This window comes from Carettochelys insculpta, chromosome 2 (genome assembly GCF_033958435.1).
Source record: "Carettochelys insculpta isolate YL-2023 chromosome 2, ASM3395843v1, whole genome shotgun sequence".
Lineage (NCBI taxonomy): Eukaryota > Metazoa > Chordata > Testudines > Carettochelyidae > Carettochelys > Carettochelys insculpta.
Window position 1 is genome coordinate 274,107,022 of NC_134138.1, and position 26,049 is coordinate 274,133,070.

Below are 26,049 nucleotides of genomic sequence, written 5' to 3' on the forward strand. Positions count from 1 at the left end.
ATACCTCAAATTTACAAACCAAGTGTTTCAAACAACTAAAAATACATTTAAGCTGGAATTTAATTACGTGTAGAGACTATAAACTTTGCTCCAATATTAATAACTTGTAAATAATAGTCAATGTGTTTCTCAAACATTTGAAAGTTGTGCACCCCCATTTCAGGAAAATGAAACCAGCTATGCACTTTTTCAGCTGTTCTGTATGTTATAGGCTTACCCATCGTAAGTTACACATCTTCTGGCTCTCATCCCAAGGAGTTGTCTCTCTCACATAAGGAAGTACAGGTTATACCTCTCTATTCTGGAACACTCTCACCTGGCAACATCTGTAATCCAGCATAATTTTAGTTAGCTGGACAGCCACTTATCCTGGGTGTGGGTAAGTTTCCTATGCTCCTACAAAGTTTGTTTACAGCCTCCAGTCCTGGTTCTCAGTGTTCTGTGCTGTTAGGTGTAACTTACTTTTAAATGTCTTCTAAGAGCCCAGGAAGCAGTGGAAGTGTTGGTAATGTGCTAGACAATATTGACTTCCCATGGTCTGGCAAATTGTCTCATCTGGCACCAGTCAGGTCCTGAGGATGCTGGATAAGAGAGGTTCAACCTGTACTAATTTAATTCATGACTTGTCATATTCAAGACTCTCTCTGTCACATGTTCTTTCCCTGTTCCTTCTAATGCAAACTGTTTAAACAGGTTTATGCTGATATATTTTGTAAGAGTTTTAATGGAAGGTAGTTCCACTAGTGTAAAAGTCGTCTTAAAGTAAAACTTGATAGCTCACTGTGCCATACAGACTCATCAGATGGGCCAGGTAGAAGGCTGCTGGATAAAAGCAGAAGCTAACCTAGTGTTAAATTCTGGATTAATAATCTAAATGAATCTATTTAAAACAATCGGGGGGAGGGGAAGTTAAAGTCAGCATTCATATGCCTGGGGGGTGGGGGGAAGTGTGCTTAAATCCCATTTTAAAAGTGACAAGCACCTAAAACCAAAGTCTCTGAAAATCAGTGGGACTTGAGTGATTCTGAAAATTTCATCATGGATAATTTCATCAAGGATAATTAAAATTCTTTTCACTCTTATGTTTCTGTGATTCTTTGGTTTGCTAAATCTAGTTCTTAACTCAGGTAGGCAGCAGTTAATCACTACTTTAATTATGATCTGTATTTTGAAGGTTTGCAGAATCTGAATCTACCACCTTTCTCAGTGAAACTTGAATTAAGAGCTATTCTTGCTGTCTTTTGTAAAAGCTTATCTTTATATAACTCACATACTTCACTAGATGGAGCTAAGGATATGATGTTTAGCAGAGTAGCCAAGTGTCCATTCTATTCAGACTTTGGTTACTCTCTTTGTCTACTTCTTTCCACTTTGGTGTCTTCCCTCCTCTGTCTCGTATCCTAGTTTCATCTTACCCATTTTCTCCCCTCTGATTTTTAGATCCTCCACTTGCTTCATGGGAAGCCCTTCTTGCAGTGCAGGTATCTTCTTATTTATTGTCTTTTTGGATCGTTGTTCCTCCTCTACAGAGAGTTAGGTGATTTAGGAGCTGCTGCTCTTTCTATTGAAATTGTGGAGCCTGGGAATTCGTCTAGTCAAAATTCATGGTGCTGTAGTAATAAGTCCATCCACTTGACAGGACTTCCAGTAGTTGTTTATAGTTCTTAGTGGAGTTGTGAAAGAGGCAGAAATGTGGAGTTTGCTGAGTGCTTTTTGGGCGATGAAGCTGTCTTTTTCTGAGAATTCCTTTCAGTGCATAACATGTAAAATGGAGTTTGCTTTCTGAGGTATAGCAACTCTTAACAAAAGGCTTTTTGATATAGTTGACTTATGAATGATCTCATCCCACTGACCAATCCAGAATAATGTGCAATGTTCAAACTATTTGCTGAAACAAAAGTATGTTGAGCTGGCTGACCACAGACTAGGCTATTTGATCTATGTAATGTTTCAGAGTTGAGATATGTATGTAGGCTGAATTGTCAGCATTGTAAGGCAGCAGGTAAATGGTACAGAAAGTGCTTGCTTACAGCAGTCAGAGCTTTTGGAAACAAGGAGGGTAATAGTTTTCCTATAAATTTATGGTTAGTGCAATATCTTCCTAATGATTTTGTTGAATGTCACCGACAAATGTATGTAGATTGTAGAAAAAAAAGTAAAACAGAATAGGGCTCCCTAACATCATAGGTTAACTTAACTAATAAATTTGTTAGTCTTCAAGGTTCTACAGGACTGGCTGTTTTTTGTTGATCACCATTAGTGGAGCCAATTTCTTATGTTTTTCAAACTGGTCTGTTACATTTTGCTAAAAAGCATGAATGGCAAGTCACTTAGCTTCTCAGCCTGTTTTTTTCTATATGTAACACAGACACAACATTTATCTCATAAGGAAGTTGTATTGAGGCTGCTCTTTTATACAGGGAAGTCAGACTAGATGACCTAATACTTCCTTCTGGCCTTAACCTTTATGAAGATTAATGTTTGTAAAGTATTCTTATTATGAACCATGATTGCATTAACTACCACTTCATGATCATCAATGTACAGTGAATTCAAGATGCATAAAAAGAGCTAACAATGTAAAATATAAATATTTGCACTTTTGTGACTTTTCATCCAGGGCATCCATCTTGTTGAAATAAAACCTTTGATAAAAGACTTTTCTGCTGTTTGTTGGACAGTAACAGCTGTAATTATTCCTGATCTGAGATTCTATTGCCTAGTTTCTGGCAGAAGTTCTGAATATGAGGAATTTTGCTCAGGGTACAATTTACTACTTAACTGGTTTTCCTGGGTTTCTTTAAAATGTTACGGTGAATTGAAATGCTTTTGAAAATTAAGCACGCAACTTTTGAATTAGCTGTGGTTGGAAAAATTACTCAATTAAAACTGACTCTATTACTCAGCTCTTGTTCCTGTGTGTGGTGATAGTTGCATTTGTCTGCCTTACTGGCAAATAAATATATATAGTTACTCAATTTCAGCTATAGGATGTTGTTGGTAATGATGCACAGCTCAAAGAAACCAGCTTGACTTCCTGAGCCCAAGATCAATTTCTGATTATTAAATTGAACATTTTCTAAATTTGACAAATCTGATATGAAATAATTAAGACAATAAATGTGGGAGACGGATGCTATTTTAATTTCTTCTGCTTGACGTATGGTCTGTCTGTGCATTATGAATAGAACATACAAGTAAATTTACCATTACATAGTTTTAAAAGGAAACTAAAAAGTTTAAATGTGGGGAGGGAGATGAACACAACACTGTTTTAGGGCCTAAAATGGTGCATATAGTGCTATTTTTTTTAACTTGCAAATTGCTGATGATCTGCCTCCATAGTGTGGAAGCAGATTCTTGCACAAGGATAATCTACTTGATAAGCATGGAGCAAGTGTTTGGGAGAGAAATAGTTTTTAAATTGGGAAGAGTACACTGACTACAGCTCAAACTGAAGGATGGGAGGCATTCTGTTTTTAACTGAAATGTGCCTACCTGTGGACTAAATGGAAGGTAGTGATAAACTCAGGTTGTCCTCTTTTGTCCAGCAAAATTAAATGTCATTCTTGAAAAGGTTATATTTCAGAACATTGATTCAGAGAAATTAGGGAAAATCACAACCTGTCTTCTCCAGCAACAATATTGGCTCTATTTAACGGCTGTTTGTAAAGCTGCAATGAAATGTAGCTAAAATGTGTTCAGAGCTAGTCTAACAAAATGGATGTAATTTCTGACAAATGGAAAACAAAGGTTGTTTCTGTTTTGGCTGTTTGCCATAGTCACTGGGTGAATGTGTGTGGGACATGGTTTCAGATTTTAAATTTATTGTGTGGGAAGTGTTACACTGTATTTGTAACAGAGACTGAGAAGTAACATGGAGTGAAGAGTCTGCCTTCATCCAGTTGTCTTGGTCCAATTTAACAACGTGGTGCCTATTAGTAACATGGTTTAGGTATCATCTGATGTTGGGTTAGCATCCTACGTTGAAATAAACCAATCACACAATGAGAAATTCCTGTTCTTTCTTCTGTACCAGTCTTTTAACATCCTAATGTACTACTACTTAACCATTGTATTGCACATGGAGCATAGGTGATCTAAAAGTCACCTCCACTTCACTATGGCTTGGGACAAAACTTCTAGCTGGGTCCAGGAGTACCCCAGTTGTCCTTCAATCTCAGTAGATCTTTTCCACATTGTCCAAGGTCTTCCTCTTTTATATTTTCCTTGCACGTTCCATTTGAGAGCATGATGGACTATACTGGGTGATGGTTTTCAGAGTGTGTGGCTTAGCCATCCCCACTTTCTTCTCTTGATTTCAGTGTCAGTTGGTTCTTGTCCTGCCCTGTTCCAAAACATCCTAATGTAACTAGCTTTTTTTTTTTCTCCTCCCCAAAGGCAGCACTTGCTGCAAGCTTCTGCAATGCTAATTGCTAGAAGTGGCCAAGTCATGATATTTTTCAGAGCTGGAAAAGGCCTCCATAATGATCTTGGCCTACTGTGATGCTAAACAAATGTGATATGGTTTGAGCAGGTACAGTTGAGTTCTGATTCAGTGCCAGGATACAGAGCAATCTCTGCTTCAGTCTCTGTCTTGTGAAATAGGAGAAATACTTATTTGCCTCCTTTAGTGGTTATCTTGGTTGTTAATAAAACTTTTATGTAAGGCTAGGAATGTGGAGGGATACGCAGGAATTGCTTTATCAGCAGCAGCTTGCAAGGATCAATCTGTATAGCCCCTCAAAGTGCTGGATGTATTTTTTTTAGAGAGAGAGAGAGAGAGAGTGTGTGTGTGTGTAAAATAATATAATATGGGCTTTTCCCCAGACTATTAAGACTCTGGTTTTAGGAACACTCAAAGTGACTGATGAACAATAGGCAGGGAATGGAATAAGGTGGGTAAACAGCAACAGGAACATGCAATCAGGCATTTGCTTGATCATGACTCAAATTTTATCTTTTAAAATAGGTATTGGCTCTCTTGTGGGTATCACAGAATTGTATTTTTTTTTTTAAAGAGATTTGAATGAACAGAAGGTAGTGGCTTTGTGGACTAGGATGAGAGTATTCTGGTTTAGGGGTTATTGTTTTGCATTATGTGAACTAACTTGTAAGTCTGACTTAAGTTGTGGCCTTTGAAACAGTTCTGAAAAAAAAAAAAAGACCAAGACACTTGAGAGAAACAAAACATTCTGCATCTTCAGTGTAGATTTTTGGCTAAACAGAGAAGCATGGTTTCACGTGCACCTTAAAAATGAAGTAGGTATCTGAAATGTCATTTTAGACATGGCAGAATGAATTAATTTCTCTAGTGCTGTCTCAGCTTTTATCCATTGACTAAGGTTGTGTCTATACTATATCATAAAGTTGATTTTTTTTAAGGCAGTTAGCTTGATTGTCATTGTCTTCACTGTGAATGCCATTAGGCTGATTTTAGGGAGCGGTAAGGTCAGTATTATTACACCCAAAAAGTGAGTTGGTGTAGTGCCAAGTTTCAATTTAAAAGATTGGATTAATGCTAGTGTGGAAACAGCAGTTATTTATATTAACTTTATTGGCCTCCAGAACTGTCCTGTATGTATTCCACAGTGCTCCACTGTTGTCCGCTCTGGCTACTTCCATCTGTGCTCCTCTCCAGGTGTGCAGGAAGTAGATAACAGAAAACCAGCAGATTTGAATTCAGCACCAGGAAGACTGGGAAATTGAAGTGAGCACTTGGGCTCATTTTGAATTCATTTCTTCATTATCAGTGTGATGATCACACCTACCCATGGGGGGGGAAAAATAGCCCCAACGTGGGGTGGTGGCTTCTTCCCTGCACAGGATATAGCAGGAGAGGCCAAGAATTTTTTATTTTTTCTTCCAAGTGGCCCCCACCATGTGGTGGCTAGGCTTTGGGGATCATGCTTATAAGAGGCTGAGAACCTTATTTTCTATGCTTCACATTTGTACAGGGGCAGACCCACCCCCCGCCTCCACAGACACCATACAGTCAGTGTCTATCTTCCACCCAACTACATCACGTGGCTAGCCCCTGATGCAATAAAAGCATGTGCCTGTGGTCCAGGCAGCACCATGTCCTGGCTTGCTTGTGGTGAAGGCTCCAAAGGCGGGAAAGACTTCTGGGGGCCGTCTGTCGCTGGGGAAAGGGGGAAGTCTTTGCCCCACCCCTACAGCAAAGACTTTCAGGGTCTGGCTGTCTTCGCTGTATTTTTGGTGAGGCAGTGTGCACCGGGGGGTGGGCAGAAAGCCAAAGAGGAGACCCTGACAACAGGTCTCCCAACTACACCCCACCAACAGAGAGAGCCCCTGATGGGACCTGTTCCCTGAAGGGACCATCTCAACTGGTCCCTCAACTACACCCTCTTCCCTGATTGTATATGGGGGGGGGCCGGCTCCCCACACTCGCTGATATTTGGGGCTGGCTCCCCTGCTGGAGAAAGCATGGCCCCTTCTGGGGCTAACTGGTCCTTCACCTACAACCTCTGTCCATCAATGTTTGTGAGGGAGCCAGCCCCCACAGTCAATGATATTTGGGGCTGGCCCTCCCTGCCAGAGGGAGCCCCTGAAGGGACCTGTCCCGTGAAAGGACCATGTCAACTGACCCCTCAGCTTCCACCCCACCCTTTTGCGTGAATTTGGCTCCATTTCAAGAAAGCACTTTTTTGTTTTCAATGAACTATATTGTTTCCATTATTATTTGCAAGATTTGTCAAATCATATATACGGTGTTTAAGTGGTGAAAAGTAGCTGAGGAACCCGTTGAGATGGCAAAGTCACCTGGGTGGTCCTAGGGGACAGTTATAAAATTAAGAGATTTCCATTAATTTGGTGACCTTTGTTCATGCTTTCTTCCCAGTCTTGGTTTCTTTTGGCAAATTCCTTATCAAATGGCTTCCTTAAGACAGGTCCATACTGGGGTTTCAAGGCAGGCAAAGGAGCTGAGGGACCAGTTGAGATGACAGTCACCCGGGTGATCCCAGGGCACAGTGTCATTCTGGTATGTGGGTGTGACAGTCCCCTGCCTGGCATGCTAGTTGTCTTAGGCAAAAGCGGCACTTATAAGTGTCCTTTCAAGGAGTCATGTTCTGAAGTCAGCCTGTTTTGGTTTTCTTTCACCCTACTTTTGTGCGTTTCCTTCTGAAAAAATAGCCATTTGCTTTCCACAAGAGGGGAAAGAGGGCAATGCAATGTGGGAAGATGACATCACATACCCACAATCACTTGTGGGGCACTATTCCTCATACTACACCACCAAAAAAACCCAGAATGCTTCAGGGCTGAGGGAACCGTGGCACAGGTTTCCACAATGTGCTGCTACAACAGTCGATGTTTGGCAGTTTCGTGTGGCAGTGCTAAGCTGACTTTGTGGGGAGGTGAGGGTACTCAAATTCAAATTTATAAAACCCAGCATTATAAAATTGAATTTAAGAAAATCGAATTTATATCAGTGTAAATCCTCATGCCAGCCTTTTTGTTATCCTTCCTTATGGAGGTGGGGATATTGGTGATAGTCATGGTAGGAAATGGAGATGTTGCACCTGTTATAATTCTCCATGCACAGGAAATTATAAACTTCCTGGTGTCTTGTCTTGTCTTGTGTTTAACTGTGTTGGTGGTTGGCAGCATGTATTGTGCCTTGGAGAGTAGGAAGATTAGAATGTTCAGCCTCTCTCCAATGTTGAAAGTGAGGAAGAAGCTGCATACATGGAATAAGTTTGTAAGAATCATAAGCTAAATAAATAACTGCAGAATATGAATTCAGCTGTCACTAGTGATGCACACCTGAGTAAGCACCTTCCACATGGGCTATCATATTTGCAATTTCTGTCATGAGTGGTTTTGACATAGTCCAAATTAAAACAGTATTCAAAGATAGGGAACTCCCTACTGTTAAGGTGCTGTTCTCAAGGAAGAAGGGCTACTGCTTTCCCTTTCATTTATCTTGGGAAGTAACTTGCATGAGACTTTTGGCACCCTTTGGGGACTTTCATTGACAAATGAGAAGTTTTAGGTGTTTCTATAGGTTTTTATCTGGTTATTTTGGTAGAAGATACTGTCTTACATGAGCACTTTAGAAGCTGAGCAGTGACTCTTGTGTCTAATTACTGTAATAGAGAAACAGAGGGCCTGGAAATTGCAGCCCATGAAGCTCAGATGTGCCATGGTTACAGGAAGCCATCCTCCACTGGTTCAGGTTCCTCTCTGAGATAGAAAAATTTCATGAAAAAGCAGCAGCTGTGGTCTTAGCTGCAGGTTCCCATAGTAATTCCTAGCATCAGCAAAGCATTGGTTAATTTTTACTGCATTTTCAGTCACTGAATTCACACACATGCTTCTTTACACTTTCAGCACATCTCAGACTAAATGTAAAAGCAGGTACAAAGTATGTAAAAGAGCCCTTATAATGGGCCAGGTAATTGGCATCTTGGTTCAAACCATGTGTTAACATGTCAAATTTGAATATACATACTTTGTTTTATAGTAACAGAGAGGAAGCCATGCTAGTCTATACACTATCAAAACAAAAAGCAGTCAAATAGCACTTTAAAGACTAGCAAAATAGTTTATTAGGTGAGCTTTCGTGGGACAGACCCACTTCTTCAGACCATAGCCAGACCAGAACAGACTCAATATTTCAGGCACAGAGAACCAAAAACAGTAAGTAAGGAGGACAAATCAGAAAAAGATGATCAAGGTGAGCAAATCAGAGAGTGGAGGGGTAGGGAGGAAGGTCAAGGATTACACTGAGCCAAGTATGCAGATGAGCCCCTATAGTGACTCAGAAAGTTCCCATCACGATTCAAACCATGTGTTAATGTGCTGAATTTGAATATAAAAGCCAGCTCGGCTGCTTCCCCTTCCAGAACGGTGCGATAATTCTTCTTCAGTAGCACACATACCTTTAGGTCATTGACAGAATGCCCCATTCCATTAAAATGTTGACTAACTGGTTTGTGGATCTGGAGTGTTTTGATGTCTGTTTTGTGCCCATTGACCTTTTGTCTAAGGGAGTTAGAAGTCTGTCCAATATATGAAGCATCTGGGCATTGTTGGTTAGGTCCAGTGATGGTATTTCCAGAGAAGATATGTGGACAAAGCTGGCAGCGGGCTTTGTTGCAGGGAAAGGTTCCAGGACTGGTGTGTTTGGGGTATAGACTGTGGCTGTTAGTGAGGATCCTCATGAGGTAGGGAGGTTGTCTGTAGGAGAGAACAGGCATGTCACCCAGGGCCTTCTGGAATGTAGCATCCTGATTAAGGATAGGTTGTAGGTCTTTAATAATTCGCCACGTAAAGATGGATTACCAGCAATCAGGAATACCATCCCTGGTGCCACCACAGCCAATCTGGTGTCTGACCTCTGTAACTTTGTTCTCACACACAATCATTTCCGTTTTGGGGACAATTTATACCTCCAGATTAGTGGAACTGCTATGGGCACCCACATGGCCCCACAATATGCTAATATATTTATGGCTGACCTGGAACAACGATTCCTCAGCTCTTGTCCCCTATTACCACTCCTCTACTTAAGATACATTGATGACATCTTTATGATTTGGACCCATGGTACAGAGGCTCTAGAAGAATTCCACAGTCCTGGAATCTTTCCCTGCAGCAAAGCCCACTGCCAGCTCTGTCCATGTATCTTCTCTGGAAATACCATCACTGGACCTAACCAGGTTACTCACAGAATCACGGGCACTTTCTCATGCTCCTCTGCTAACATCATATATGCCATCATGTGCCAACAATGCCCAGATGCTTTGTATATTGGACAGACTTCTAACTCCCTTAGACAAAGGGTCAATGGGCACAAAACAGACATCAAAACACTCCAGATCCACAAACCAGTTAGTCAACATTTTAATGGAATGGGGCATTCGGTCAATGACCTAAAGGTATGTGTGTTACTGAAGAAGAATTATCGCACCGTTCTGGAAGGGGAAGCAGCCGAGCTGGCTTTTATATTCAAATTCAGCACATTAACATGTGGTTTGAATCGTGATGGGAACTTTCCGAGTCACTATAGGGACTCGTCTGCATACTTGGCTCAGTCTAATTCTTGACCTTCCCCCCTACCCTCCACTCTGATTTGCTCACCTTGATTATCTTTTTCTGACTTGTCCTCCTTACTTACTGTTTTTGGTTCTCTGTGCCTTAAATATTGAGTCTGTTCTGGTATGGCTATGGTCTGAAGAAGTGGGTCTAACTTATTTTGTTAGTCTTTAAAGTGTTACTGGACTGCTTTTTTGTTTTGATTAATAGAAACTATTGGTTTTGTCCAAGAAAACTTCATAGCTGTGTCTACACATGCATTCCTCCCTCAGAAGAGGAATGCAAATGAGGCACTGATTTACATATCTCACATCACTTGCATAATCTCTTTTTGGGAGAGATTCTTTCAAAAGAAGAGTAGATGGGGCTCTTGAAAATAAACCCCGTCTTCAAAAGAACCCTTATTCCTAATTTTTTTTTTTTTAAGGAATAAGGGTTCTTTTGAAGACAGGATTTATTTTAGAAAGAGCCCTGTCTACACTGCTTTTTTTTCTGTTGAAGGAATCTCTTCTGAAAAGAGATTATACAAATGATGTGAGATATGTAAATCAGTGCCTCATTTGCATTCCTCTTTTGTAGGGGGAATGCACATGTGGATGCAGGTCATGTGTTTAGAGCTGATTTGTGTGCTTTTAGATCAATATGGTTAGTACGTTCCCTCCTCCTCCTCCTCCCTCCCCTCCCCGATTCTTGCAACCACTCATCCCTTCTTAAGGGAAAACAGGAATCCTTGTTGTTTGTTGTTCCTGTTTCATCTGAGGGATTAATGACTTCTTCTGGTCCTTTTGGAGTGAGAAAAAGGATCCCATGCTCTGGTCTCTCTGGGAATGTCTCCACAGTTGCTCCAAGTGAGGACAAAGGAACAGCATGAGTGCTGAGTCTCAGTGGAGGCTTTGTATTGTGGTAAATTTAAGACTTTCCTCTTCCGTAGTCCAGTTCTGCTGCTCTTTTTCTTCAGATTGTTCTGGTTTGTGATGCCTCTTGTTTAGGACTTATGCACACTACAAAAGTAACAAAGGGACCTGATTACAATCTGCTGTCCCTAAAGTGGTGAAGTCTTTTAGTGTAAAGTGAACTTGACTGTGTTCCTTTTCAGAGTGATAGTCTTGGCTGAGATGGCCGTGTGTTGCAAGGATATGGCTAAAATCCAATTTAGTTCCACTTATATTGCTAGATGAAACAGGGTTCACTTAAACAAGTCCTTGTTGTAGCTGGATCCCTTAACAGTTTAGTGCAGGTGTATGTTCAATGTCTTTTTTTTGACCAAAGAATGTATTGCTTTGTGGGACAATTTTCAGGCTGCCTAGTATTTGGATTATTTTTATCAAAATGGCTTGCACAAGTGGTGACGCTTGCCTAAGTAGACATCAGACTGCAATCTGAGTTGATGATTTTTGTGGGTAGCAGTAAAAAAAAAAATGCACATGAAACTGCTGAATTGGAGCCTTTAACTTCTAGGTTGCTGGCTGAATCTAAATTAGATTTGTGATGCTTGGGTACTGCTATCTGCTGGATGGCTCCGTCATGTCTGGTTGATCCACCTATGTCGGTGTAAGAGAGCTTTCTATAATACTGCTGATGCTTTGCCAGTTTTGCCTGTTTAACTGTAATCTATCACAAGAAGTAAATGTACTCAAACTTAATGAGAACCTGGTGTTAGTTGCCTTTTTATTTTGAAACTCTTGGCATATAGTTTGGTAGCCTGATTTCAGAAGTACTAACACTTGCAACTCCTGCTGATGTCAGCAGCAAATTTTGAAAAGTGGCCTATAGCTATGTAACCCTTCCCCAGGGTCATCCCTTCAGTTACACTAGAAGGACCAATTCTTCCTTATTTTTTTAAATATTCTGCACTTGTAGGAATGATATTAGAAGAGGATTCTGATTTCTGCAAGACTTGTGTATCAGTAGTAGTAGTAGGCATTCTTCAGTCTGCACAGACTATGGATCGCGCCCTTTAAAGTTTCAACTGAGGACTTCATTTACAGCGTCTATTGTGACTATCAAGACCCACACGAGAGTGACAGTCCTTGCTGCATCTCTTGCAGATGTAGTGGGTGTCTGGCAAGTCCTTATTGTGCTTTCTGTGCGCTCGCTTCTCCTCTGCTAGCTGCCTGATCCTCATCTTGCCCTTCTGAAGGCCCTTGTGTAACCCCTGCCTCTATCTGCTGCGGTCGTCTGCTAGTTCTTCCCAGTTGTCCAGCTCGATGTCTACCTCTCTGAGGTCTCTCTTGCAGACATCTTTGTAGCGCAACTAGGGGTGTCCGGGAGGTCTTTTGCCAGAGGCTAGCTCACCATACAGGATGTCTTTTGGAATCCTTCCATCATTCATCCTGTGGACGTGGCCAAGACAGTGGAGTCGACGCTGCCTGAGGAGGGTGTGCATGGTTGGGATTCCAGCTTGCTCGAGGAGGGCGGTGTTGGTCACTCTATCCTTCCATGATATTCCAAGGATGCGCCTGAGGCAGCGCAAGCGGAAGACGTTCAGCCTCTTTTCCTGGTGGGCATACAGGGTCCAAGTCTCGCTGCCATAAAGGAGGGTGCGGAGGATGCAGGCTCTGTAGACTTGCATTTTGGTGTGAGTGTACAGCTTGTTGTTGTTCCACACTCTCTTGCTGAGTCTGGACAGAGTTGTGGCTGCTTTTCCAATCCTCCGATTTAGCTCAGTGTCCAACGACAGGGTGTCTCCGTGATGGTGGACCCGAGGTAAACGAACTCATGGACGACCTCTAACGTATGGTTGTCAATGCTGATTGATGGGGACTCAGCAACATCCTGACTGAGTACGTTTGTCGTCTTTAGGCTGATGGTAAGCCCAAAGTCCTTTCATGCTTTGGAGAACTGATCCAGTAGTTTTTGAAGCTGGTCTTCTGTGTGAGACACTACAGCAGCATCGTCTGCGAACAGCATGTCTCTGATGAGGACTTCTCGCAACTTAGACTTAGCTTTCAGCCTTGCAAGGTTAAACAGTTTCCCATCAGATCTTGTGTATCAATGACGAGATCTTAACTAGCTATTTGGGCACTAGAAATTATGAAAGTTGGCAAGCATGTACTTTGAAAAACATATGTAAATTTTTGTGTAAATCTCATGAATTTTCATTCTGACTTAGATTTGCATTTCACTATATTTTTGTCAGTTCAGAGCTATTTTTACTTAGTAGTTATTGCTTTTAAAACTCTCACCATGGCAACATATTACTGCAAGGGCAGTCTCCTCAAAGTTCCAGCTGAGCTGGAAATCCTGACGTCTTTAACATACCAGGCATGTTGAATAGTAACAAAGAGTAAGCCGTGCTAGTCTATACACTATCAAAACAAAAAGCAGTCAAGTAGCACTTCAAAGACTAGCAAAATAGTTTATTAGGTGAGCTTTCGTGGGACAGACCCACTTCTTCAGACCATAGCCAGACCAGGAGTCTGTTCTGGTCTGGCTATGGTCTGAAGAAGTGGGTCTGTCCCACGAAAGCTCACCTAATAAACTATTTTGCTAGTCTTTGAAGTGCTACTTGACTGCTTTTTGCTTTAACATACCAGTGTAAGTACATCAGAATATTGCATATTCTGTCAGAATTAATCTTGTTTAATTTTGTAAAGGAGCCTCTGAATGAAAGCTCTCAGCATGTTGTAGCTGTGCGTTTGTACAAAAATAATGGTTTCTGATGCCAAAGTAGAGCTAAAAGTACTTTAGAATGAGCTCATAGTCCTTTCTGTGTAAATTTTTTATTTTATTGTTTTTAAAAACAATAAAATACCACTAAGGGAGTAGGGTCCATATCCATCTTCTACAAATTCTTTCTTGTTGAGAGTAATTTGGAATGTTCCACAAACCTTTTAGGTATTCTATATAATTACAGAGTTTGTAATTTGGAAACAAAAAGTAGCAATAAACACTTATGACAACATCTGGAGGATCGCCATGTCAGGAACGTATTGTGTTAGGTGCTTACAACAGACTATATTCCTTGTCTCCATGAGCTTGCAGCGTAAAAGAAGATGCAGTGGGGCTGTGAGACAAATAAGCAAGTCCAGGTGTTGCAAATATGCACACCTATTCGTTAACTTTTCTTAGCCAGTCAAGAGCAACATTGACAGGTAGCAAACTGTGCAATGTTATCTGGTTGTCGTTTACTGCAAGTTACAGAGATTTGCTTTGGGACTTAAAGCTGCTTCCATAGTCTCCCATATGGATTTTGACAAGAAGCTTTTCTCACTTGCAAGGGCCAAATAACCATTGATGGACCTATCCTCTATGAACTTACCTAATTCTTTTTTGGACCCTGTCATAGTTTTGGCCTTCACAACATCACTTAGCCATGAGATCTTCAGGTTGACACTGCGATGTGTGAAGTATTTCCTTTTTATTTGTTTTAAACCTTCTGCCTATTAATTTAATTGAATGACCCCCAGTGTTCCTGCTCATTTTTTTCATCCATGGGCAGAATGCATTTTATGAGCACCAAGGAATGTGTGGATGAGCACCACCACTAGAAACTCATGCTGCTGGCTGTGGGTGGTTGTGGGTGCTCTGGTAATCACCTGGGTAACACCTGAATTTCTCCTGGGCAGCTGCTCAAGTGCTCATCTTACAGGGAACGCTGGTGACTCTGAGCTCTTATGTTATGTGAAGGAGTAAATAACATTGGCTTATTCACTTTCTCCAGCCCCCCCCCCCCGTCAAGATTTTATAGACCTCTGTCATATTCTTTTTAATCATCTCATCTTTTTTTTTTTTTTTCCCCCCTAACTGAAAATCCCCAGTGTATTAAAAATCTCTCCTCATACGGAGGCTGTTCCTTACCCCTAATCACTTCTGTTGACCTTCTCTATACCTTTTCTAATCCTAATATATTAAGACCCTACATGAATTACAGGATGATTATCAAATAATTGCATACTCCTTGTGGACAAAACATGGAACAATTGTAATGGACCTTTACTAAAGGTGGTAACTTGGAAAAACCAGAGAAGACCTGTTTTAAGAAACTGCTGGAAGAATATAAATACATAATATTATGTCTGATAACTTTGTTTTGCTGCAACTGTATTATATTCATTAATGGATGGGACTGACAGGGGGAGCCTCTCCACTCTCAGCTTGGATAAATACTGTTCTGCCCTAAGTGGAGGGGAAAGTTGCAAACTGCAAAATGTGAGCAAAGTTGTGGACTGTGCAAAGTACAGAAATTAAAAGGATGGGGGAAGTCTAATATTGTGGGATCTGCTATATCACTAATCAAGGCCTTAAATAAAGATACCTTTATTTCAGATTTGGCAATGAGATCTGTACACAGTATTCAAGGTGTGTGCACGCCATGGATTTGTCTAGAGGCATTATGATACTCTGTCTAATCGTTTGTCCCTTTCCTAATGTCTCCTGATACTGTTAGCTTTTCTGATGGCCAATCATGTTGGTTTTTGGAGACTTTTCCACAGTGACTAAGATCTATCTTGAGTGGTAACAGATAATTTAGAGCTCATCATCTTATATGTGTAGTTGGGATCGTTTTCCAATGCGCATTCCTTTGTATTTATTAATACCAAATTACATCTGCTGTTATGTGAGATCCCTTTGCCACTTTTCAAGTCTGCATTGGACTTAACTATTTTGAGTAATTTTTTGTCCTCTGCAAACTTTGCCCCATCATTGTTTACCCTTTTCTCCAGATCCTTTGAGTATGTTGAACGGTCAGTCCCTGGGGAACATCACTATTACCTCTCTCCATTCTGAAAACTGATAATTTATTCCTACCTTTCATTTCTTATCTTTTTAAAAGCTTACTTATCAATGAGTGGACCTCGTCTTTTCCCCCATGAGGGGTTAGTGTGCTTAGGAGACTTTGGTGAGGGACTTTGTCAAAGGCTTTCTCTGAAAGTCCAACGATACTATATCCTGCAGATCACTTTTGTCAATATGTTGACTCTCTTGAAGAATTGTAATAGATTAAGGGAAGTCATGCCTCACCAAAAGCCACATGGACTCTTCCACAACATATCATGCTCATCTATATGCAAAATTCTGTTCTCTACTCTAATTTCAATCAGATTGCCTGATATTGAAGTTAGGCTTACTGACCTGTAAATTCTGAGATTGTGTGTAGAGTAGCTATTCTCAAATCATCCGATTTTAAATAATGGATTACATATCACAGTTGGTAGTTCTGTTGTTTTACCTTTTGAGTTGCTTCAGAATTCTTGCGTGAATACCATGTGATTACAGTGATTGTATTATTATGTTGTTTTATCAGTTTGAGGTGTCACTAGAGGTGGTTTTGGAACAATCTGGGACAGTACCTCCAGGTTTTTCATCTAAAAAGAATGGTTCAAAGGTGGGACTATTCATCACGTTATCTGTTGTGAAGGCTGATGGAAAGAGTTCATTTAGTTACTCTTCAATGGCCTTATCTTCCATAAGTGCACTTTCTAAGTGGTTGGCTCCACTGGCTATTTAGCAGGCTCCCTGCTTTTGACAAACTTAATTTTTTCCCCATCAGTTTTTGAGTCTTTTGTTACTTGCTCATCAGTTTCTTTTTCAGCTTGCCTTAATTATACTTTCATACATGATTTTTACCAGAGTTTGTTCCCTTCTATTTTCCTCACCGTAATTTAATTTCCAATTTTTAAAGGATGCCTTTTTGCCTCGAAAAGCCCTATCTACCACCCCACTGGCTTTTGCGGGGTTGGTACACTTTGTTACATTCCTATTACCAAGTGTTTGTTGTATTCACCCTCCTGGACTAGATCCTGTGCTCCATTTAGGACTAAATCAAGATTTCTTCTATCCTTTGTTTACCCATAGTGGCACTTTTTGTTCCTCTTATTGTGTTTTTTAAATTTGGGGTATATGTTTAATCTGCGTTTATCGTGGTACTTTTTTAAAAAAGCTTTCATGTAGCTTGTGGGCATGTCACTTCTAGAACTGTGCCTTTTTAATTTATATTTAACTAGGCTTTCAACCTCATTTTTGTTTAGTTCCCTTTTCTGAAGCTAAATGTTACATCAAAGAAACCCTTCACAGTTCCCACCCCCCACCCACATATGGACGATAAACTGAATTATATTATGATCCCTTGTGACAGGTCCTTTGGCCCTGTGCCTCTTTCAAGGGGCTACACCTCGGAAACTGGCCTCATGCCAGTATTCTGTGGCAGCTTAGTCTGCAGTCCAGCCCCAGTCTCTGGATCAAATCCAGCCCTGTGGCTCAGCCAGTGATACCCTCTCAGGGCAGTCGGGCCCACTGGCCTGTTCACTCCAGGGTCAGGCCCAGCAGCCTAATCCATACGGCAGTTCATACTCCCCTCCTCCTTGGGGATCACAGGGTTGGGATAGGGGGATGCAGGCCCATCCTCTTGGTGGTGAATGTGCCCCCAACCACCAGCTCAGCAGGAAGTCCCTCTGAAACATGCCAAGCTCTCTGGGCTGCCTTCTGGCTCCCTGACCTAGGCTACTTCCTACCCCTGTCCAGATGTGTAGAATGCTGCTCAGACTTTGGCTGCTGCTCCCCAGGCAAATCCGTAACTCCTGAGTTAGGGCAGGAGCTACTTCTCTCCCTGGTGGCCAGCCCCAACTGACTGGCTTCTCTGCCTTTGTACTCGGGCTGCAGCTGGAGCATGCCCTGCAGGGCCATGGGGAAGGGCCCTCTCCAACCAATAAGCCAGTCCACCCTGCCCCCGCTCCCGGCCCAAGTGGGTTGGTACATGTTGTCACATTCCTATTACCAAGTATTTCAGCTGTATTCACCCTCTTGAAGTAGATCCTGTGCTCCATTTAGGACTAAATCAAAATTTCTTCTTTCATTTACTCAACCTTTATGGTTTTCACATTCAGTGCTACTTCTCTACCAGCAAGACCTATCTTGTCATTTTATATATTTTGGAAATATTGCTGTGTCCCATTGATTATGGTTGTTCCACCAAGTTACTAATTTTCTATTAGTGACATAAATATGGTAATCAATGCCTTGTTTGTGGATAGGAACACTCAGAGAGAGGTTGCCAAGGGAGAAGAATGGGCCAGAAATGGATCCATGAGAAAGTACTACAGTTCTCCAGAAATTAGGATCTGTATTTTAAAACTATTTACATTGGAAGCTTTAATTTACATTTCAATGTGGAATCTTTTAATATTTGTTAATTTTTTTATGCCCATCTAGTGGACAGCCTCTTGATGTTCATTTGAGGTCTGAATGCTTTCTGTTTAAGTCTACTTACTAATGATTGATTTTTGGTAACTGAAATAGTAATTTGTTCAATTTATTTATAAATTATTAAACTGAACCAGCTAGCTATTAAAAATTATAATCAATCATATTCCTGGATGTGGCGTAGACTGTGTAGTGTACCATATAGTGAAACACATCAGGTACATCTGAGTTTACAGTAACCTGGGCCGTATGATTGGGAATTAATATTCTCATCATCTCTGGATCAGTTGAATTCTCTTTCTCATATTTTTATTGTTGTCTAGCCCATGGAGGGCAGTCTGGCCAGTAAAATAATTTGTGGTGTTCTGAGTTCTTGGTGTCCAGTAGGTACATAAGAACATAAGAATGGCCATACTGGGTCAGACCAAAGGTCCATCCAGCCCAGCATCCCATCTGCCGATGGTGGCCAATGCCAGGTGCCCCAGAGAAGGAGAACAGAAGACAATGATCAAGTGATTTATCTCCTGCCATCCATCTCCTGCCCTTGTTCTGATGGCTAGGGCACCATACTTTATCCCTGGCTAATAGCCATTTATGGACCTAACCTGCAAAAATTTATCAAGCTCTTTTTTAAACCCTAATAGAGTCCTGGCCTTCACTGCCTCCTCGGGCAAGGAGTTCCACAGGTTGAATGTGCGCTGTGTGAAGAAAAATTTCCTTTTATTAGTTTTGAACCTACTACCCATCAATTTCATTTGGTGTCCCCTAGTTCTTGTATTATGGGAAAAGGTAAATAATTTTTCTATATTCACTTTCTCCACACCATTCATGATTTTATATACCTGTATCATATCGCCCCTCAATCGCCTCTTTTCCAAACTGAAAAGTCCCAGTCTCTCTAGCCTCTCCCCATATGGGACCCGTTCCAAGCCCCTAATCATCTTAGTCGCCCTTTTCTGAACCTTTTCTAATGCCAATATATCTTTTTTGAGGTGAGGAGACCACATCTGCACGCAGTACTCAAGATGTGGGCATACCATAGTTTTATATAGGAGAAGTATGATATCTTTTGTCTTATCGATCCCTTTTTTAATAATTCCTAACATCCTATTTGCCTTACTAACTGCCGCTGCACACTGCGTGGATGTCTTCAGAGAACTATCCACTATAACTCCAAGATCCCTTTCCTGATCTGTCGTAGCTAAATTTGACCCCATCATGTAGTACGTGTAATTTGGGTTATTTTTTCCAACATGCATTACCTTACACTTACCCACATTAAATTTCATTTGCCATTTTGCTGCCCAATCACTCAGTTTGCTGAGATCTTTTTGTAGTTCTTCACAATCCCTTTTGGTTTTGACTGTCCTGAACAACTTGGTGTCATCTGCAAACTTGGCCACCTCACTGCTTACCTCATTTTCTAGATCATTGATGAACAAGTTGAACAGGATCGGTCCCAGGACTGACCCCTGGGGAACACCACTAGTTACCCTCCTCCATTGTGAAAATTTACCATTTATTCCCACCCTTTGTTTTCTGTCTTTTAACCAATTCCCGATCCATGAAAGGATCTTTCCTCCTATCCCATGACCACCTAATTTACATAAAAGCCTTTGGTGTGGGACCGTGTCAAAGGCTTTCTGGAAATCTAGGTATATTGTCCACTAGGTGCCCCTTGTCCGCATGTTTATTAACCCCTTCAAAGAATTCTAATAGATTAGTTAGACACGACTTCCCTCTGCAGAAACCATGCTGACTTTTGCCCAACAATTCGTGCTCTTCTACGTGCCTTGCAATTTTATTCTTTACTAGTGTTTCTACTAATTTGCCTGGTACTGATGTTAAACTTATCGGTCTATAATTGCCAGGGTCTCCTCTAGAGCCTTTTTTAAATATTGGCGTTATATTGGCCGTCTTCCAGTCATTTGGTACCAAAGTGGATTTAAAGGATAGGTTAAAGGATAGTTAGTATTAAGAACATTGATAAAACGAAAACATTGTATTTGGAGATACATGAACTTCTCTACGTTCTCTAGTTCAGTCTCATCTACGCTGATCTTCCTTCCTATTTCTGTCTGGAGAGCAACATGATGCATGATCTAGACCAGTGGTTCCTAATGTTTTTGAGATAGGAACCCATTTTGACAGTTCAGAACTTTGTGACCCAAGGCAAGTCAAAACTGGGGGGTTGTTTCTCACTTGGGGAAAAATGTCCCCTCATACCCAGCTTAAACCCCTCTCCGCCCTGAAATGCCCCCTCTCCAGCCCCAGCTTAAACCCCTCTCAGTTAGGGCTGCCAGGGACAGGCAGCTCCACCCACAGGATCCGCAGCCAGGGCTGCCTGTCCTACATAAGATCTCCAAAAATTGGGGTGTGGGGAGGGACCCTGGAAGTTGACTGGGGTGCGGAGCCCTGGCTAACAGTACTAGCCGTGGGCTCCCTGGCTGGGGGTCAGAGGGGACCCCACGGCTGGGAGCCATCTGGGGCGTGGAGCACTGGCCTTCAGTGCCAGCTGCAGGATCCATGGACAGTGGGGTTGAGGGACCAGGCAGCCCTGTGTGGGAAGCCGGGTGGGGTGTGGAGCCCTACCCCCAGCTCTCAGGCCTTCCCCCTAGTCCTTAGGCTTAAACCTCCTCATCTTTCCCCACACTCCCACCTAACTCCCACAAGTTCCATGCACTGCTGCCCCCCACTGCTTCTTCGCTGGGCCGTTGCCACCCACTCAGCGAAGCTCCCCCCAGCCCTCATATTACCTTCCTCCACCTGCAGTGTGGACAGTTCTCTGCCCTGCTGCACTGAAATGTGACTCTCTTTAATTGGTGTAATGACTGGATCCCTCCTGCTAGCCATTTAAACCCATTAAAATGAGTTTCATTTCAGCACAGCAAGGTAGGGCAGGGACTGGGAGATGGAGTGAGCAGCGGCAAAGCCACAAATGACTCCTTTTAAGAGCCACATGCTACTCAGTCTCCCAGCTGGTGACCCTTACAAAGTCTAGTCGTGACCCATGGGTCCCTATCCAAAGGCTGGGAATCACTGATATAGCCTGTAAGAAGGAGATAGCAACTAGGAAAGCGAAAGCAAGAGTGAGTGGATAAGATCTGGAAAAGCAAAGTGATTAGCTTAGGAACATAGCTGAGCCTCTTGAAAATGTGTGTTTTCAGCAGCATGTTGTACAGATGTGAGCGATAACAAAGATTCGAAGAGAAGGATATTGGCATTCGAGTGGAAGTGTTATAGAAAGAGCCTGAGAAAAGGATGAAGGCAGAAGCGCCACTGAGGAATTGTATGGGAAGATACAGCTGAAAGAGAACCAATTCAGAAGGTTATACAATGGAAGTTGCAGCTATGTGGGCTTATCTGCAGAATGAACAATGAACTGAAACTCAAGACCTGGTATTTGGCACAATGGCTGGCTTGAATAGGAGAGGCAGCCCCCACAGAGAACAGGTTGGTAGATGATCTATAGTAGATTGGTGCAGAACTAGTCTAAAGAAACTAAGTCACTTTGCACTGGACAGGGAAAGATGGAAGGAAATTGTGAGGGAGGCATCCGACACCAATGGGTGCTGAGCCCATGGTTGATGAGTAGGTACTACAATATTTGAGATACTAACGGGTTGGTTGACATGCCTCCAATGTTAACTTCCATTTTGAGAAGGAATCTTTTTCATAATCTGGGAAGCTTTTCTTGGAAGAACTCTTCTTCTTCTTTGAGTGTCCCCGTGGGTGCTCCACAATAGGTGTCGGGCTTGCCCGGCGCCGCAGATCGGATCTTCCAAGCAGTTTCTGCTGGACCGCGCATGCGCCGGCGCGCGCCGCTCCCTTGCGCGCTCCTGGCCATGTGCGTGATCTGGTCCCCGCCAGTTCCTCTTAACCGCCGTCGGCTGCAGACGGAATCCGAACTAGGCTAAGGCCAAGTAGCGTATTCAATGACTTTAACTGTTTTTCTTTAAAGTTTTTCAAGTACTTAGGCTACTGCAAGTTAGCCGGTTGTTATTTTTGCAAAAAAAAAAAACAAAAAAAACAAAAGCAACAAACAAACTAGAAGCGGGACAGCTTCAATCCAGTCCCAGTAACAAGCGCCGGAGGCCAGGAGCATAGGGCCATCAGCCCTCCTGCTGCGGCAGGCCATCAGAAGGGGAAAACAGCACAGAGAAGGTGCTAAGTACCCGTTTAACAACTGAAAGACTCACCAACAACGTCCTCTTCAGAATTTAAAAAATGTGAGTCCTGCCGAGAGGCGATGCCAGCGTCCGATGGGCACAGTCTATGCATAAGGTGCCTTGGGGAGTCCCATGTTGCACAGAAATGCGCCTTCTGTGCTAAATTAACAGCCAGAGCAAGGAGAGACAGGGAGATGCGGCTTAAAATGCTGCTTTTTGATAAGGCCCTCCAGCCAGACGTGCCGGAGCGGCCGCAGCAGGAGGGACCCTCCGGGGCCCATAAAAGGAAAGCTGCCTCCCTCACCCCATCAGCGCAAAAACAGAGGAAAGCCTCCCCAGCCCGATCCCTGCCGGCAGCAACAGCGAGCGGGACGGGAGGAGTGAGCAGCCCCCAGCCACAGCAACAGCTGATCGGCGGCGGCACGGAGAGCCACGTGGAAGCGGCTCAGCCTCCGATAATCAGCCAGCCGCCCCGCACCGCAGGCAGGGCGGCGGCTAAACAAGCACCGGTACCGGTGGCACCGCAGGCAGCGGCACCGACCCCCGGGGAACTGGCGGTGCAGAGCGCGCAGGCACGCAGCCTGCAGGCACCGAAGGACACCGCACGTGCGGCACCACCTTCGAGCATGCCTAGCACGGTGCGGACGGGGCCGGGATCCCCTGTGCGTCAGGGGGCGGAGTTACCTCCTCCAGGGAGGGGGAAGGCTGCACACAAGAGGAGGCATTGCAGCCCCTCTCCGGACAGGGCTGTGGAGTTGCTTTCTCACAGCCCTCCGCTTATGTTGCAGACTCCAACCATAAGGCAGGGGTCCCCCCTAGCCTACCCAGAGCCCCCTTCTCCATTTTTGCAACCAGCCTCACCCTGGCTGGGACCACCTTCACCCTTCCTGGGGTTTGAACCGCTGGACTATTATGCAAAATCGCTCTCTCCAGTGTCTCGACGATCTCCCTCCCCCAGACGCAGAGGGTATGCACCAAGGGAGTGGTCTAGGTCACCTTCCCAAGAACAGTGCCTATACTGCCATGGTCGCCCCTACCACGCGGGGCATAGACATCATCGGCAATCTACTAGGGAAAGATCCCCACAGACGATCTCGTACCCCCGAGGGCAATTGCGACCGGGGACAGAGACTCAAGCATCTCAGGGGGGACTGGTTATGGAACCCCGAGATTTTCCCTCGCAAACCTCTAGCGAGAGGGTGTACCATCACCTGCAGGAACCGGAAGGGTCCAGAGAGACGTACCCCAGCGGTTCCTCGCTCTCCTCCCCGGACGAGGCTATGGCCCCGGGGGACGTCCATCCTCCGGACGATCTCAAACAGTTTCAAGAGCTGTTTAAGAGGGTGGCCTTCACGCAAGGCATCCAGACAGCAGAGGTGCAAGAGAAACACCATAAGCTCCTCAAAAATTTGAGACCTCCGGCCTCCTCCAGAGTAGCAATACTGCTTGATGAAGCGATCTTAGAGTCCGCCACTACGATATGGCAGACCCCTGCGACTATTCCGCCTGTCCAAAAGAGAGCGGATAAGAAATACTTCGTGCCGGCGAAGGGCATGGAGTTCCTGTTCAGCCACCCACAGCCAAATTCCTTGGTGGTGGAGTCGTCGCAACAAAGATCAAAGACATCTCAATTCAGGACAGGGGGAACAGACAAAGATGCCAAGAAGCTAGAGCTGTTCGGCAGAAAGGTCTACTCCTCCTCCACTTTAACGTTGCGAATGGCAAATTACGCAGCGCACTTAGCGAACCATAATTTCGACAACTATTCCAAGTTAACCTCCCTCATGGACTCGCTTCCAGAGGACAAAAAGCCGGTGCTCAAAGCCATCGTGCAAGAAGGCTACGCGGCCTCGAGGACAGGAATTCAGATCGCCCTGGACGTTGCGGACACAGCAGCACGTTCCACAGCAACGGCAGTGGTGATGCGAAGGGAGTCCTGGCTCCAGACTTCGGGTATACCGAGGGATCTGCAGGCGAAGATAGTTGACCTTCCCTTCGACTCGCAGAAGCTGTTTGCTGAATCAACTGACTCGGTCCTTCATTCCAGTAAAGATTCAAGAGCCACACTCAGGACCCTGGGGATTTACACCCCTCCATACACAAAGAAAAGGTACTACCCTCAACAAAGACGGTACCAGTACCAGCAACAGCGCCCCCAGTACCACAGGGGTTACGAGCAAGGGCGACATCAACAGCACCAGCAGTACAGAACTCCCAGGGGACGTTCACAACAGAGCCGTGCGTCCTCGGGGCGGGGCCAAAGGCCACAAGTTTGACATACAGATCCAGGGCTGCGCCATCACTACCATCGCACAAGGTCATCTGAAGCAGCTGTTTCACCATCGCCTCCGACCATTCTACGACCAGTGGCAAAGGATCACCACAGACAAATGGGTGCTGGAGATCATAGCCACGGGGTACGCCATCCCCTTCCAGTCGCTCCCACCGTCACGACCTCCACCCAAGCCCCACCTCCAGGAGGCCTCCCATGTAGCGAGGCTCAGGCAGGAGGTGGACCATCTCATGCTCATAGGGGCGGTGGAAAGAGTGCCGGAGCAACTGCAAGGGAAAGGGTTCTACTCGAGGTACTTCCTCACGGAGAAAAAGACAGGAGGCTGGAGGCCCATCTTAGACCTTCGCGGCCTCAACAGGTACCTGCGCAAGCAACGTTTTCGGATGACCACAATCGCCTCCATCCTTACAGCAGTGGACGATGGAGACTGGTTCGCAGCCCTCGATTTACAAGACGCGTACTTCCACATAACTATCCATCCGGCTCACCGGCGATTCCTCCGGTTCATGGTAGGCAACGAACACTTCCAATACAAGGTCCTACCGTTTGGCCTCTCCTCGGCCCCCAGAGTCTTCACCAAGCCCTTGGCAGTGGTGTCAGCCTACCTGCACAGACAGGGGGTATTTATTTTCCCGTATCTGGACGACTGCCTGCTCAAAGGGGCCTCGAAGTGGGAGGTTCTGCGCATGATACGCGTCACAGCAAACACGTTCTCTTCACTCGGCCTGGTTATCAATCTGGCAAAATCGAAAATAGACCCCACACAGGACATAGAGTTCATAGGGGCTCGCATAAACTCGGTTACAGCGAGAGTATATCTACCAGAGGCTCGCTTTCGGGCCATCGGTTCCCTCGTGCAGGTCATCACCTTCAGCCCTACGGTGCCGGTCTTGACGTGCTTGCAGCTGCTGGGCCACATGGCAGCGGCGACGTTCGTAGTACAGAACGCCAGGTTACACATGCGCAGCATGCAGCACTGGCTGGCGAGTGTATACAAACCGGCAGTACACACCGTTCACAGGGTGGTGTCGCCCACAGCCGGGGTGCGCAGATCCCTACAATGGTGGGTAAACCCCAGGAACCTGCTAACAGGGGTACCCTTCTACCAGCCGCAAATATCGTTTTTTCTCACTACAGATGCCTCCCTCATAGGGTGGGGAGCGCACATGGGCGAAGAGGTGACTCAAGGACTGTGGTCACCCACGGAACAGTCACTACACATAAATATACTGGAGCTCAGAGCAGTGTTCAACGCCTGCAGACACTTTCGAGACCACATACAAGGCAAAGTCGTCGGGATCAGTACAGACAATACCTCCACCATGTTTTATATAAACAGGCAAGGAGGAGCTCGATCCCGTGCCTTATGCGCGGAAGCAATCC

At 44.1% G+C, this 26,049-nt stretch overlaps 1 protein-coding gene across 9 annotated transcripts in view; it reads left to right on the forward strand.

Annotated features, from left to right (window-relative positions):
* Window positions 1-26,049, forward strand: part of MAP4 (microtubule associated protein 4) — a 285,144-nt gene that overhangs the window by 23,853 nt on the left and 235,242 nt on the right. The window contains exon 2 of one of the 9 annotated variants that reach the window (XM_074985217.1): window positions 1,441-1,481. The exons of the other annotated variants lie outside the window; for them this stretch is intronic. The gene's annotated coding sequence lies outside the window, so the exon portion shown is untranslated. The remainder of the gene's footprint in view (window positions 1-1,440; window positions 1,482-26,049) is intronic. 9 annotated transcript variants of the gene reach the window in all.